Below are 16458 nucleotides of genomic sequence, written 5' to 3'. Positions count from 1 at the left end.
TTTGAGAAAAAAACTTATTTGAAGAACCCGTCTAATCTATGTAAATTACTTAATTAAATCATTTATTAGAATGAATGAAGTCGTAGAAACATGATTTTCCTTGTCTAAATACATATTAAGTATGTAGTCCTATTAATAACATGTTATTGACGAAAGGAATGACTAATTCATAATGCATAAATTGGCTTATCTCAGCTCTGTGCATTGACTCGAGTAAAAGTAAGACGCAATAGGGTATTTCCAACAGTTATACCAGCGTATTTCCATATTATATCGACTCAAATTTGATAAAATAAAACACCAGACTTGGAGATTGAATTGAAAATGAAAAAACCTTCTGTTTATTTTTCAACAAATGAACGAAGAACGGGGAAAACATAAACGGCGTTCATAACCTCCGCCAGCGAAGTTGAATGGGGGCTATGTTTTTGCCTCTGTTTGCTTGTTTGTTAATTCTTTAGTTTCTTTTTTAGACTCAAGGATTTCACCAACAAATTTACGAATCGATTTTAATCAAATTTGTTTGGAATATTATATATGGTATCAGTAATAGGTCAAAGGTTACACAAAATGAAAAAAATGCATGATCGACAAAACTTTGGAACAAATTGAGATACATTAAACAATTTTAATCCACCACTCGGTATATGAATTAAAAATGAAATATTGTAGACATTATACTCTTTATTAACGTTATGGCAAACCACAACCGCTATACGTAAGATTAACAATATATCAAGGGACAAATATCATAATTATGTTTAAAGAAGATATGTATTTATTTGATTTTGCATTGGTAAAACAAATGATACCTTAGATAGGCGAGAATGTTTACAACAGAGGGAGAAGTTAACAGCACGACGGTCTATTGAATAATGAACGGGGAAAAAAAAAAGAGCAGACGCAACAACTGTTTTTCCTTTTCTAATCGCTTAACTTAGTTTTTCCTTTATACAATTACCTTCTTTAAAAATTGTTCACAACTTAAATACACCTAATTGTGGTCAATCAATGTTCATAAAATTGGGGAAAAAAGTAAAAGAAATCGACATCAAATAAACAAAACAGCATTGAAATTACTAATAATTTGTGGAAACCATTTTGAAAAATGTTTTTTTTTTGGTTTTTTTGATAAATATTATATTTTGCTTTTTTTTATATTAAATAATTTAATTTATACAACTTCAAAAAATGTGTTTTCCAAAATCTAGCCAATTTAAAAACTACAATTCCAGAATTTTAACCCAAAGCAAAGCTCAACATAACTTTATCTAGTAATTTATTTTTTTCTGAAGTTGTACTTGATAATAAAACACATAGTGCATTAAGGTAACATTTGATTTTTATTAAATTCCAACTATTTATATATAATGTCAACTTACACAATTTTCCCGTTATATAATTTTAGATTTATGTATTTCAGACCTTGTAGGGAATATACGTTTTGTACAAGTTGTAACCTGTATGGCATGATTGTGCAAGTTAAAATTTCTACGTCTTATAACACCTTATTTATTTACAACATCAGTCATTTTAATTACTAACTTTTGACTGATGATATTACTTCATTTTAAAATATTAAAGTTACTTATACAAGGTGAAGTAAAATCCTTATTTTAAAAGATCTTTTATTTAATTTTCCATTACTATTTATCTCCTTGGTAATAAAAACAGTGTTTACATTAGGGTCGGACTCGACGATTTCCTTAATTTTACCAATATTTTCGACAATTTGCCTTCAAACATTGACATCAAAATTAATGGAACGTAGTCCAATAAACCAAAATACCGCATGATTGCTGATGTGATATAATGTATGAGTATCAACATGTAAATAAGAAATATGTGTAAATAAGTGCTTGATGTGTATGTATTGATGATGATCGAAACATAACATGGCGCAGTCAATCGGAAATTAAGTAATTAATACAGTTCGAAAAAACCTACATAAGAAAATTAAATATTAAAAAGGATGCCGACGAAGAGCGAATTGGAAATGGAAAATCAATTAGTTATGAAGCAGATTCAAAAGCTGGGGAAAAAAATGTAACAGTAAGGAATCAATAATCTACAATGACAATAATGAAAAGCATAATCGTAGAACAAAAACAAGCTCGAGATGAAAACCCACAGTTCATGTAGAAAATGTTTGAAATTTCATAAATCATAATAGAAGTAAAAATGAATATTGAGAAGGTCACAGATAAAAGGCCATCAGCATGTGTTTGATAAGTCTCAGAAAGCCACTACCTCAGATCGAAGAAGGTATGGAATTCAAAGAATTTATCGATTGGAGATCACTCTGGAACAATGATCTAATGACGAGGGGGATGAATGACCAAACCGAAGATTAGGAAACACAATTTTTAAATAATTATGTACTCCGGAGATGTTGAATAAAATCAATCATTTCAAGGAAATCAACATCGAAATGAAAGTTCTATAAAAGAAATCATGCTACTTATAGAATATTAACTAAGAAAACAAACAAATATGGCATTGGAACGAATAAAAATAGTGGAACGAAAACAAAAAGGGTATGAAAAATATGATTCATTATGTGCTCAAGAAATTGTAATTATCTAATTCACCTGAGTTATCACTTTTATAAGTAATTTTGATCTGCCGCAGTGAAGAGAAGGGGGAAAAGTCCAGTAAGCTGCATTGGCAAGAAAACCATTAGGATTAACATCGTGTATAGAGTAACAAAATGTTAAAGAGATGAGCAGTCAGAATGAATGGGAGGTTCTTATTACGGAAGTAACAATAATGGAAGGGGAGGAAAATTTCCGGCATTTGGAGAGAAGTGTAATCGATGTAGAAGAATAAGACATTATCGAAGAGTTTGCAAGTCCAAAATGGAAGATACACGATTTACTGCAATAAGAGTTAATGAGATTAATAATAAATAATTAAATGGTAATACGGGACGTCATTAGTGAAGGAAAGATTGTTAGTAAAATTAAAAGAGTTCGCGATACTGGAGCAGAAGTTACTCTAGCAGGAATAGAATTTGTAAAGAAGATGGGATTAAAAAGAAAAATGTAAAAAGTATGAAGAAGAGAAGATTTGCGGTGTTGAATGAACGCGATTAGAAATTATTGGAAAGTGAAGAATTACTTTAGTGTTAAATTCAGTATAAAGTGAAGAAAATTTATTTTGATGGTGAAATAGATGATTCTTGGGATTGAAGAAAATGGGAGAAATGGAATGTGGGGGAAGAAAATTGTAATACACATGAATTCAGAGTCAGAAGGTCAAAAAAATTTGAGTAAGATCGAACTAAGGAGAGAGATGACGTGATATCATTTATACATATTAACACGTAAATTAGAAGTATATGTAAATATGTGTTAAAGTGTTAGTCTGCTCTATGTGGTTGATGTGTATTTATTGGTGATGATCGAAAGATAACCATTGGCTGATATAGTATCAGGACCATAAACACTATTCAAATTTTCTGCCACCTTGCTTGAGTTGTAGCCTTGTTCGAAGACAAACGGTAAAATATGGCCTATTTTCTCCTTCCTGGTTTCCATCTTTGACGGTCACTCAAACAATATTGAGTAAAACAATCACAAAATTGTGTTATCTGTTTTTTAGTAGAAAAACTTACCTATTAAGCACCATCCAACGTTAACCGATCGACTTATACAACGTGAGAAACCCATGATAAAAGCAATCTATTAGAGCAATAATAAATTTTCTTTTACAACACATTATGTATTTACGATAAATCAATACGATATGAGCAATGCAGCCCTATAATGTGCCTCAAAAAATAAATCATTTCGAAATTTTCATCAAACTAATCTAAAATCACACCATTAACATATCCACCATCCATGGAATATTTAGTTATTACACTAATCTCATCGTCAGTGTTCTTCATGCCTTATTAGAGGTTGTGGAAAAATCATTTTACTCCAAGTCCAATTGGAGTCTCAAGTATTTGCTGTGAAGTTCAAGTCTTTGAATATTTTTATTGAGTCCTCAGATTTCTTTTAAGCTTATTTTTAAGTCCATAGTTATTATATAGGGTACATAGTGTTATATATTTTCTTTTGGAGTTCATATAAGCTAGTTTTGAGTTCAAGTCGAGTTTTGAGTCTTTGATTCTGTGATTAAGTCTTGTTCCACGTCTTTAAAATATGGATTCAAGTCCAAGTCGAGTTGAAGTCCCCACCCTTGTAATCATAATTCATGATTGCTCTTCATCTAATTTTTTTGTTGCAACTTATAAAAGTTGCTTATACAAGTTACAACTTCTACAGGTTTGCATTTTGTAAAATCTGAGGGGGTGTCGGACTCACTAAGGGATGGCAGTAGTTGTTAAAAAAATCACTGAATTAGAAAGTACTTATTAAAAGACTTTATTCAAGTTTGAAGATACCACGTTGTTGAGTATTGCTTTGGCAGTCATCAATAGTGAACATTGTCATTGAATTTGTGAAAATGGAAAAAATTGCTCATCGTTATTTAATACAATATTTTTATCTGAAGACCTTCGTCCAACTAATATTAAAACTGACCTAGATTGTCTGCTCCTTCGTTTACAAAAGTAAAATTTAATCGAGGTGAGTTTAAACGAGGCTGTACGAACTGCCAAGACAAGCATCCTATTGGTCGACTCAATAATTTGACTACTCTAGAAATTTTGAAAAGAATCCAGAAAGTGGTACTTGTTGATCATTAACTAAAAGTGTGCGAGCTAACAGACATTGTAGTCATTTCAAAAAGTGAGATTCATTCACTAATATCTGAAAAATAGGGCATGAGAACTCAGTGTGCTAGATGGGCGCCGCACTTACGCACTCGAGCAATAATAATATTGTGAAGAAGTTTGAACTAAATGTTTAGCAAAGTTTCACAGCAACAAAGGATCTTTTGAAGAAAAACATTCTAAACTAATTTTTTTTGTATTCTTTGTTGGGTTGTGTACTTCTTGGACCGCTCTTTTCTTATAAAATTATATCTCAAATACGTAGTTAAATGAACAAAGTCGTTGATATAAACCGTCTCCATTCCATGTTGGCTCCTTCGATTGAATCCTAATATTTTAAAAAATTGCCACGTCATCCTAATTCAAACAGTTTCCTCATAATCAAATTATACATATTCAACTTAGAAGCAGCAATGACCTTTAAGTAATGGTTTTGCAAGCTATTCATTCCTATACGGGAGAATTTAAATCAAGTGTTTGAATGCTGGTTATTCCATTAAATTTTGATGAGTCGTAAAACTTTTTTTTCCAAATGAATTGAAATTCCTGTAATTACCATAGACTATTATCAACCATCATGAGGGTAACGCTCTGGTAGTCATATAATATTTTGATTTTTTTAAATTTTATTGGATATAATCATATTTATTCCACAAATGGAATGAGACAAAAATCCTTGATACGACACACAAAATACCACATTATTGACTATAAACAAATTAAGCATGAAGATTCAAGTGTCCTGATACATTCTGTCAAGATAGGAAGTAATATCTAAGGGATTATATCTACATAATATGTAGATAGAAGCATGCCTCAATAACCTTCTCAAGGAAACAAAGGGATTCTTCACAAGGATCTGATCATTTTGTCCATCTTTTCCTTAATGGAGTTTACCAGAATGACATTTGTAGTATGATGTCGTCTCAGCTCCTCGCTGAATTCACCCACTAATACCAGGTGTGATAAAAAAGAAACCATTAATTTTTTTTTCCCTTTAATAGATCGGATAGAGTTGCATTGATTAACTATAATTAAACATTATAATATTACATTTATTCCATCCGACCTAGGAATCTTCTTTGAAGTCCATATGCATAATGGACATTTCCTTTTGATATCCCTCCCACGGGGATGGAAACATTATGTATCGGGGGTATTTCTCTACTAAGAGAAATGGACTACTTCTTCGCATTGAAGGGAAGATGGACCCTGAACCCTGGAAATCTTGGGCAACAACTTTCTTCCCTCAGGGCAACAAAGTAGTCCCTCAAAAAGAAGCACATTAAGGTCATGGAGTATCTTCCAGACCTCAATCCAATAGAAAAACTTTATCAGTGAGCAAATTTACAAAATCGCTAAGAGATCAAATACGTATTTTCTCTTAAAGAGGCTTGAATAAAAGGCTCTGAAATGAACATTTAATTTCTACAATATACGCTCATGTATGCATTTATTTTCCATAAATAAGAAAATGTATGTACTACTCATAATATACAGGGTATTCAGAAAATGTAAGGTTAATGTACATTACAACTTATTTACCAAAATTATTTCAGGCATAAAAAATCTTTGGCTCTAACATGACAGGTTCCATAGTGAAGTCAATCACTACAGCCAACCACCCCCAGCTTCAAACACAGACTCCAAATTATCCCTGAAACTCGCTCAGGGATTGATGAGGAACTCCTTTTTCATGTTGGCTCAAGAATGGAGGGCTGCAAGGAGTCAACATTGTTATGTGCTCATTAATTGGAACCTATCTCCAAGACTCCAAACATATTGTAAATGTTCTGATCCGACAAGCTTGAAGGCCACAATTTGCCTACAACATAAATTTCTTTAAAATGTTGATTTTTACGGTAAAAATCAGGTTCCAACAACGCCGTTTGGACAAACCACACCATTTTTAAGAATGACACAGGATCTGGTAACGTCAATTATGCTCTCTATGGTATTATTAGTCCATGGGTGTGTGCCTTGGGCACACAATAATGACCTCACAGCGTCATATTCGGAGGATATCTCACGGATTTAGTATTTTTTCTTAAGAAGTGTTGTGGGTTAAATATAATGAACACACTTTTGTAAACATAGATCTCAGGGTTGCCAAGAGCTTGTTCGGTCTAAACTTGTTCCGGATTTAAAAATCCCACCCTGTATGTATAAAAAAACTGTAAAAATGCATTTAATTGCTGCCTTAAACTCACTTATTTATCTGTCAAAATGGATGAAGTAAAATATTTTATTGTATATACAGATAATTTTGTATTATACATATACAGTATGTACGTTTAAGGACTCCTCTATTTATATACATGGATGGATGGAGAAGAGAAAGTATGGGTTTTGAGTATACTTGTATATCTATGTACGTATTAGGCATGAATTTGAAAACATACAATACGAAGATAATTTCACAATTTTCACTTTGTTCAAGAAATATATGGACCCACTGTTTATTCTCTTTCTTCCTTCCTCTTTTCAAAATATTATATAAAATCAAAATATGCCAAAACTAATACTTAATATTATGTTAAACATTAAAAGAGAAATTGGAACGTTAGGTATTTGAGAATATATACGAGGGGTGTCCGAAAAGTTTCCGACCTCAACATGAAGAATGTAGTACCTGTAAATAAAAGCTAATTACATCTATTCAATATCAAAAATGACTAATATTTGTTGTCCAAAATGCCTGTAACAGCTAGTAGTCCCATATATCTTGCATTTCTCGACAGTTACTTAGCAAAGTTTAGCCATTTTGGACAACTAATCTTTAATGACAGCTCGATACTCGATTTTGTTCATTTTCACAACAAAAAAAAAAGGTCTGAAAAAAAGACCTTAGGGACAATTAAAAACAGAACTTTGGAAAGTTTTGAGGCATCTCAACTCATTTGGAGCGTGATAAAAATTCTTGTAATCCCTTAATCCTGAGAAATATTTCGTAAAGATTATGAAATGTAACTTAATATCTTTTCTTATATGGATGACAAAAAAAGAGAAAAAATACTTTTACCGAAATTGAACGTCCTTTGCCAGGAAAAAGGCTCTGTTTATTTGAACACATTAGGCAGATCTGAATGCATTTTAAACATATTTTCTATTATCTTTCATTTCCCAATAATTAATGTTCAACCATTGGAACAGTAATTTTACTTATTAAAGTACAACAATTAGTGATATGTCGGTCCAGTCCAGTCTTAGGATCGGTCCTATCGGTTCTTAGTGACCAGTCCCTAACTATCAGTCTTAGAACCAGGAAAATACGACTCAACCCCGTGTTGTGATATGTTAAATACTATATTTAGATATATTTTTTATTCAACATGTCCTCCTTCACAAGCAATAACAGCCTTGACACGCCGGCAAAAAGTTGGGCAGCTCTTGACGATGAAGACCCTGTCCATAGCATAGTACACTGTAATGATTGCAGCTCCAAGCGAAGCCAAATTTGAATGAGAGGTGTGCAAGACACTCTTCTCGAAGATACCCCAAACTAAAAAGTCAAAGGGGTTAAGATCAGGGCCCGGGGAGTGCCATATGGAGGTAGGCCTGAAGTCAGATATATTAATGCTGTAGAATTATTGGTTCTCTTGGCTGTAGAGGGATGTAATGGAGTTCTTAATGTTGACGGCAGTCTAGATGGAAATGCCAACTCAGCGCTGACACTGGCACGGAGAAGATCACACATGCCTTGACTTTTTCGTTGCTGCCCCGACATTTTTAAACTTAGAAGCATGGGATTAAAGCAAAACTTGTCGATTTTAGTTTCAGCTCTCGTTTGGTTGCGTAATTAAACTTCATAACTAAAAATAACGTGGATATAATCGTAATTAAACGCTACGTCAAGTTTTAGGTACCCACTCTTTACATATTTATTTATATAAATGTACCAACATAGTTCATCGCCTTCTTTTTGCTTTGTGTATATTTTCATTACCTTAAACAAAATAAAATCAGTTTTGACTTTTGATTAACAATTTGCTAATGCATATTTCATACTCTTCCCCCTTTATACAATGTAATCTTCACAATGCATCTCTCAGCCTATCTTTAAGAAAAAGAGAATGAAAAGGGACTTGAGACTGACTGGTAGTTAGCCATTACGTCATTTTTATCAAATGTTACAATAGATAACTTTTTCTGATTGCTGATATTGGCCATTTTAGGCATATCAATCCTTTTTTCATACAAATTTAGGATGAAAAATGTTGAATCATTGACGTGTATGAGTCAAAGTGAGACTGACAAATAACCGGATTTAAACCTTTATTCTCTTTTAAAAATCTGTCTTCCTAAATTGATTATAGATATCAGACACCACTATAATGTATTCAAGACATGTTATTATATATCGTTATGTACAAAGTGTGTAGAATAAATTAGCTGTTATATTAGCAAGGATCGTATATTTTATTCCAATAAACTCCTACGTGCCTTGTCTAAACAAAAAATGTACTGTACTAATGTATCCCTTTTATGGTGATTTTTAGTACATATTACTTTGATACATTTCCCAATATACCTGTCTATCGTTTGCATCAAATGTGGTTCATACATATGTTTAGACTTTTATTTATTTTTACAACCAATGGATGTAGTTTAATCAAGATTTATTAGATTTTTTTTCATTTCAGGTAATAACGATATTAGCTTTAAGAGCCTTCTATTATGATGCAATTTATGACATCAGGGATATCACTCTATAGATATGATTATACCGAGTGGTCTATTAAAATCTGAACACTTTGAATCTTAAACTTCAACAAGACATAATTTATTAATTAACATTAGAATTTCAACAAAATTAATACTATAAATAGATGTGTGTCTGAGCCCTCTTAATAAGTAATGTAGTACCCTTTAGCGGCAATGATGGCTTCATGGCGGCGGTGGAAGGCCCGGCACCTGCTGCGGCTGTAATTCTCTGTCATTGCGTCCCAGTACTGGCTGACAGTGGCTTTCAAGGCCTCGGTGATTGGATGACAGACACTGCAGGCCTTCCCCGCGACATACACCCAAAAGGTATAGTGAGTATCGACTGTAACCTCGGTTGATATCCCGGCCCATGGGTTGTGTTACATGCCAACACGACTAAAAAACGGGTCGTAACCCACTGCCAAATCATATAATATAATCAGAAACGCAATCCACTGTACCCTAAGTTCTAACCCACGGGTTATCTTGCGTGCCAGCACGTCTAACAAACGGGTTGGGACCCACCACCAACCCATGCAATATCATCAACTATAACTATCAACTATAACTACGGTTGATATCCCAGCCCACGGGTTTCGTTGCATCCCAACACAACTAAAAAAAGGGTTCTAACATCCTGCAAATTCATTTAATATCATCACAAAACGCCATCCACTGTAACCCCGATTGTTATAAAAAACCACGGGTTGGCTTGCATGCCAGCACAACTAACAAACAGGTAGGAGCTTACCGACGATTATTGAAATACCATCAGAGGTGCTATCCACTATAAGTCCGGTTGATATCCCAGCCAACGGGTTTGTTACTTGCCAACACGACTAACAAAGGTTACATCCCGTTTTTTTGTCGAGTTGGCAAGCAAGACAGCCTACTGGCCGGGATATCAAGCCTGTATATAGTGGTGTCTCTGATGATAATACATGAGTTGGCAGTGGGTTACAACCCGTTAGTTTGTCGATTTGGCACGCAACCCAGACCGTGGGTTGTAATAACATCCGGAGTTATAGTGGATAGCGTCTCTGATGATATTACATGGGTTGGCAAAATTGATTTAGAACCCGACTAAAAAACGTTTTATTTGTGTTGGGACGCAACACAACCCATGGGCTGGGATATCAACCGGGGTTACAGTCGATGGTGTTTCTACAGTGCTACAGTTTAGCTTTTAAACCATTAGATCAGTGGTTCAGAACCAAGTGGGAATTCAAGACAAGGGTTCTAAAAAAGATCGATTTGTATGGAATCGAGTGAATCAGTTAAAAAATCTAAAGTTATTTTATTGATTAGTTCGATTTTCCCATCACAGATGGAGTTCTTTTAATATTTTCTATCGTGACGTGTACAATTTCTTACTTCCTCTGTAGAATTTGTCTTCTGAATTCAATTAAAAAAATGAGTTCATAGAGTTATGGGGAGTAATATTCATGAGACCATCAGTGCCCTTAGCAGACAAAAAAAAAACATCCTTGTACCCCACTTAATTTTGTAATAGATTGATGACGTGGTCATAATTTCCCTCCTTGGTTTAAAACATTTAAAAAATATCTAAAACTGTCTAAAATTGATCAGGTTCTAATATAAATACCGTGTAAATTACTCCAATTTTTTAAAATATTATTATTATAAATTATATTGAACAGGTTGTAAATTCTATAGCTCATCCCAGGAATACTCAAGATATGGAATCTGCATTTTTTTAATTCTTCCCTTTTTCATTAGCACACTTAACTACTCAATACTTGTATTAATTCGTATGACGTGTTCTGTCATTAAGAATAATAATAAGAATTGTAGGAGAAAAATCAAAAATATGTAAATAATATACATCAGGGAGCACTTTACACAGTGCACCTTGCGTACACGTTCATGCAAAACACCTCCAATATGTAGTTCACTAATAAATCCGTCTTGCCTTATTCGTCTCTAGACACATTTGTCATGCACAAAGCTGTGACTAAATATTTGAAACTTACTTCAAGAAGCCTGTAAATATTTGACGGAAAATTGAGGCACAATTATCTTTATGAACGTCGAGAGGAGTTGAAAAAATGTACCAAAAAATCCAAGACAAAGGTGGGATTAATAACCTTGGTATTAGACCTTGGATTAATAAGGACGTGGCAGATGTATGTCTAAAACTATTACCCGGACCCATCTCTAATTCTGAACAATCAATTGCGTAATAGATCATTATTATCAATGAATCGCTCATTTTTAGAGACAAAAATGATGACTATTGAGTACTTTTTTTACATAGAATTTTATCCATGATTGATTTACGAACCTTAGTCAAATATAAGACGTATCCATCTTTTTGACGAAAGGTGTCATGGATCAATGATTTTTTGTTGACATTTACATATGTAGGGAAGACCAGCTGGAATTTCAACACCTATGTTTTTTGGCTCAATTACTCGGTGCTTGATTGATCAAGACACGCTAAAATTTGATACAATATGCTAATATATATTTACTATCAATTTAATTTATTTATAGATTATACCAGAAATTAGTTTTTTTCAAAAAATATATATGAATATAAACTGTAAAATGTTGCAACAGATTAAAAAATCAGGTTTGACTTAGAAATGAAGAAAAATGGAATGAGTAGTAAAATTGCAAAAATTACTAAATTCCTAGAGCCCAACCAGCTTGCCCCTGTAGACGTTCCTCTCCATGATCCCTATTACGTTCATCATGTAATTATACAATAATTGTTCATGGTAGATATAGGAAAATGTTATGGTGTTTCATTTAATGAGATATGATCTCCTCCAGCCTCATCCCTAAGTTCAGGGATCGACTTGAAGTCCCTCGTCCTCTGGAATACTTTATTAGAGTCAAATTCACAAACTCCTTCATTTAATGAGACTTTCCATTTATTTTTTAAGAGTTAACTGTCGGCTCAATATATTATACCAATATATAATATTTATATCATATATATAATTGATCAGTATTATAGATCCAAGAAATTGACTTTCATAAAACTCTTCCCACCCTTTTGTTTCTTTAAAAATACATACTTGATGTGAAGTGTAATTATAGCTATTAATAAAGCAAACTTTTTCCGTCTGTTTGTTTGTTTGATTGATTGTCTGAGAAGGACTCATTTTTGCATCGAGCGTTTGTAGCTAAAGCTATTCCTATTAAAAAGAATAGGGCAGTTTTTAGGCCTGTAAATCCTAAAAATTGTTTAGCGCGCGAGTATAGTTGTTGTTGTCATTGGCAACCTGAGCAATATTTTTTTATTATCAAGCTGTTATCCATATTCCTTCATTCTTGTGGAGAGATCATTTAAGTACGGGGTTGATCTGATCTATTGCTACACATTTTTTTTTTTTCAATTTTCCAAAAGTAAAATATAAATGAGAAGTTTTGTGAGGACATTTATTTAACAAAACTATCTGTAAATATTGGTGGGCACAATTTTTATTCGATATGCGATCCCTCAGCTCTAATAATTGCCTCAATACGAGGCCTAAATCCCTTGGAGACCTTGACTATGTAGTCAGACTCGAGCTTGGTCCACTCCTTCCTGATGGAACCTTCCAGAGACTGGACTCTCATGTAGGGAGTAGCACACAGATTTTCCTCCCGACGCACTTTGGTCCAAGGGTTTCGTGGCTGGAGAAAATGCGGCCACATTTTGATGTCCCAAAAGTCTGGAAAATTGTCTCTCAAGAAGACCTGGGTTTTAGCGTCTTGAGTAGGGACAGGTTACTCCTATGAGAAGTAACACACACCCTCTCCTCCAGGCCGATAGATTAGTCCAAGAGGAGGGCAGCCACATGTTGAGGTTCCAAAAGTCCGGAAAGTTGTCTCTCAGGAAGAACTGGGTCTTAGTGGCACAATGACACGAAGCTCCGTCTTTAGTGAAGACCAAGTTGTGCCCGAACTTTTCTCTGGCCCAAGGACGCACTTTCTTATCCTTTTGCATATAGCCACTCCTTCCTCTCCACGAAAATGTTAGGGAAGACTCCACAACAACCAAGCTGAGATATTGTCTGGATGTTCTCTAGAGATGTAGCGGCTGTTCTGTTTATTCACAACGATGTTTAAAAAAAATTAACAGAAAAGTGAAAAATTTAACGCGAATTTTTGTTGGCTTTGGGAAAATTTAGAATCTTTTTGCCCTTCTCTGTGATTTTGCACCAATGTCATTCCGGATTGAAAATAGTAAAATGTGTACAACTATATAAGATCAACCCTGTATTGAATAACTAAGTGTGAGTGTGCTCATTAAAAACGTAGAGTAACACAAATAATTTCATTAGTCATCTTTTTATTAAAGCAGTGTTTGTCTGTTTGTTGCCTCCTAATAACTCCGAATAATGCCAAAATTATAAGGAGTAATAAACAATGCGAGTAAATTTCAGACCTTATTGTAACTCTTTCCTTTGTACTGAGTATAACGGTATCTCAAATATAAATAAATTGATTCTCACAAAAGTGAGTTTTACCCCCTAACAATAAATCTTTATCTAAAAGAAAAGTTGGCAAAAATCATTGATTTTCTTCCACGATAAACTGCAATAAACTATACTCTATGTGCTCTATTAAAATCCGAGCACTTTGAATTTTAAACTTCAACAAGATATAATGTATTTAATTAACAACAATAATTATGACTATCAGTAGGTCTGTGTCTGAGCTCAATTAATAACTAATTTAGCGGCCCTTAGTGATAATGATGGATTCGGGGGGGGAAGCAGAAGTCCTGGCATCTATAGCAGATGTATTTCTCTGTCATGGCGTCCCAGTGTTGGCTGGCAATGGATTCGAGGGTATCGGTATTTGGATGACAGAAACTGCAAGCCTTGTCTAGATATGCACCCAAAAGGTGTAGTCTAGGGGATTGGAATCAGGGATGTAGGGAGGCCAAAGGTGGCAAAAAAGAGTTTTACAACGGAGGAGATGGGGTTCTTTCATAGCTGGTGCCAAAAGTTGTCTCTCCACCATCACAAGGCTCTTTCCAACCACTTTTTTGATAGCTCCCTGTGCAGTCTGGTGGGAAACCCCGACATCTCTTGCAAATGCCCTTATGGACTCGAGGCGATTGGCCTGGACTGTTTTCTTTAACGCATCCGCGTTTAGTTTGGCCTTTTTGACAGAGCCTTCTTTCTCTCCAACTGCTTGGAGTGTACGAATGGAAATTTGTCGTTCATGTTAAAGTGTCATTTTCTCGACTTGTAAGTAATTAGAGAGCTCAGGTTTGTTTTGTTTTGTAACTAATGGTTTTTGCTTTAATTTGACGAAATATGAGTTAATTTCACTCACTAAACCTTCATTAATTATTGAAATAGTAAGCATTCATTTTTCAATGGACCACACGGTGCAATTCTAAACTACATTTTGTGACTAGTTTTTTTATGTTTGAGAATATGGGCATGTTGCAACTGTCCCGTGTTGTGAATATCTCCTGTCTTCCCTACAACTCTTCAAATGAACTAATCATTAGGGCGTCAACAAACTTTGGTTAGCTTTACAACAACGAAGGAATTCTCTGGAATTACATGTTTGAATCATAGATGATATATATACTGGTTTATAATACATAATTTATCAAAAAGATGTCAGGTGAGACGCTTTTATCAATAACAAGAAGTATGCTAACTTATATTTATTTATATACAACGCAAAATGTACCGTAGAGCTATTCTGGTTTCAGCAACAGGGGATGCATTTATATAGATTTTTAAATGAAGATATAACTTGATTTTTCTGCATTTACCTAGGGAATGCTGTTTATATATGTAGGCATATATGTAAGAGAAACGTTGCTCCTTTGTGGGTGGGGCATTCGATTAGATTGCGTACATGTATGTACATAGAATCGATATCGTGTTGTACATATGCAGAGACGGAATTATTAATTTAGAACAATTGTAGCCCCCACTCTTCCCATCTATATTTATGAAAGTATGCTCATCAGATTCAGCCTAATAAACTCTATAAGAAAAAGTAAAAATCCTTGAGATGTTCTCCGAATACGAACACCGTGGGTGTGCCTAGGGTGCACGCCCAAGGACGCAAGGAAGCAAAAAGCTCCATAGATAATTGTGCTAGAGAGCTTCAATTGATATTAATACTAGGTATGTGCCTATGAAATGATACTTTCGGCTATTGGTCCCTAGGTGTCACCAGTTAGTTATTATAAACCGGTGCAAAAATCTAAATACTTATTTCGACATATATCAACAATATTTAATTCATTGATTGTATAGTATAATTCAACAAAGCAATTTTTTCGCTAGTAAAAATTTCTAATTTTGTGCCCACAAACTCCAGTGTGCGGACATCATTGATTTTCTGTTATCAATTGAAGAGAAACGCTTCTCAAGCACATCAAAATGCTCTTGGAAGCTTACAATAGACATGTTTTAAGCAGGGCACAGTGCTTAAGATGTTTTGAAAAATTCCAAAGTGGTGATTTTAACGTGAGAAATAAAGATGAAAGAAATGAAGGCAATGCTGTGTGTGTTCTGGGACCAGTGTGGTGTCATATTGTATGTATGATCTTCTACAACCCGGTCAAACCGTTAATGTAATCGCTACCAACAACAATTGTCCGATTTGAACCATGATATACGCCAAAAAACGCCCAAAATATGAAGCCAGGCAACACAAAGTAATTTTCCTTGATGACAACGCACCACCGGATCGCTTTATAGCCATCCGCCAGCTTTTTGAATCATACAACTTGCTCATGTGGCTTACTCACCAGACTTGGTGCCTTCCGACGCACTCAATGATTTAAGCTTCGATTCTCACGCTGAAGTCAAAAAATGCATCGATGGCTGGTTTTCAGCCAAACACGAACAATTTTTTTTGAAAAGGCATCCATATATTGCCTGAAAGATGGGGAAAATGTGTGGCTAAGCGAAGGTGCATACTTTGAAAATTAAATTTGTACCCTTTTTTTCAGAATAAACGTTCAAATTTTAAGAAAAAGTCCCCTTTCATGGGCGCATACCTGGTCGATCTGGAGTCATGCTAGATTTTTAAAT

Source organism: Lepeophtheirus salmonis, chromosome 3 (assembly GCF_016086655.4).
Source record: "Lepeophtheirus salmonis chromosome 3, UVic_Lsal_1.4, whole genome shotgun sequence".
Taxonomy (NCBI): domain Eukaryota; kingdom Metazoa; phylum Arthropoda; class Copepoda; order Siphonostomatoida; family Caligidae; genus Lepeophtheirus; species Lepeophtheirus salmonis.
Note: the sequence above shows the minus strand (reverse complement) of the source record.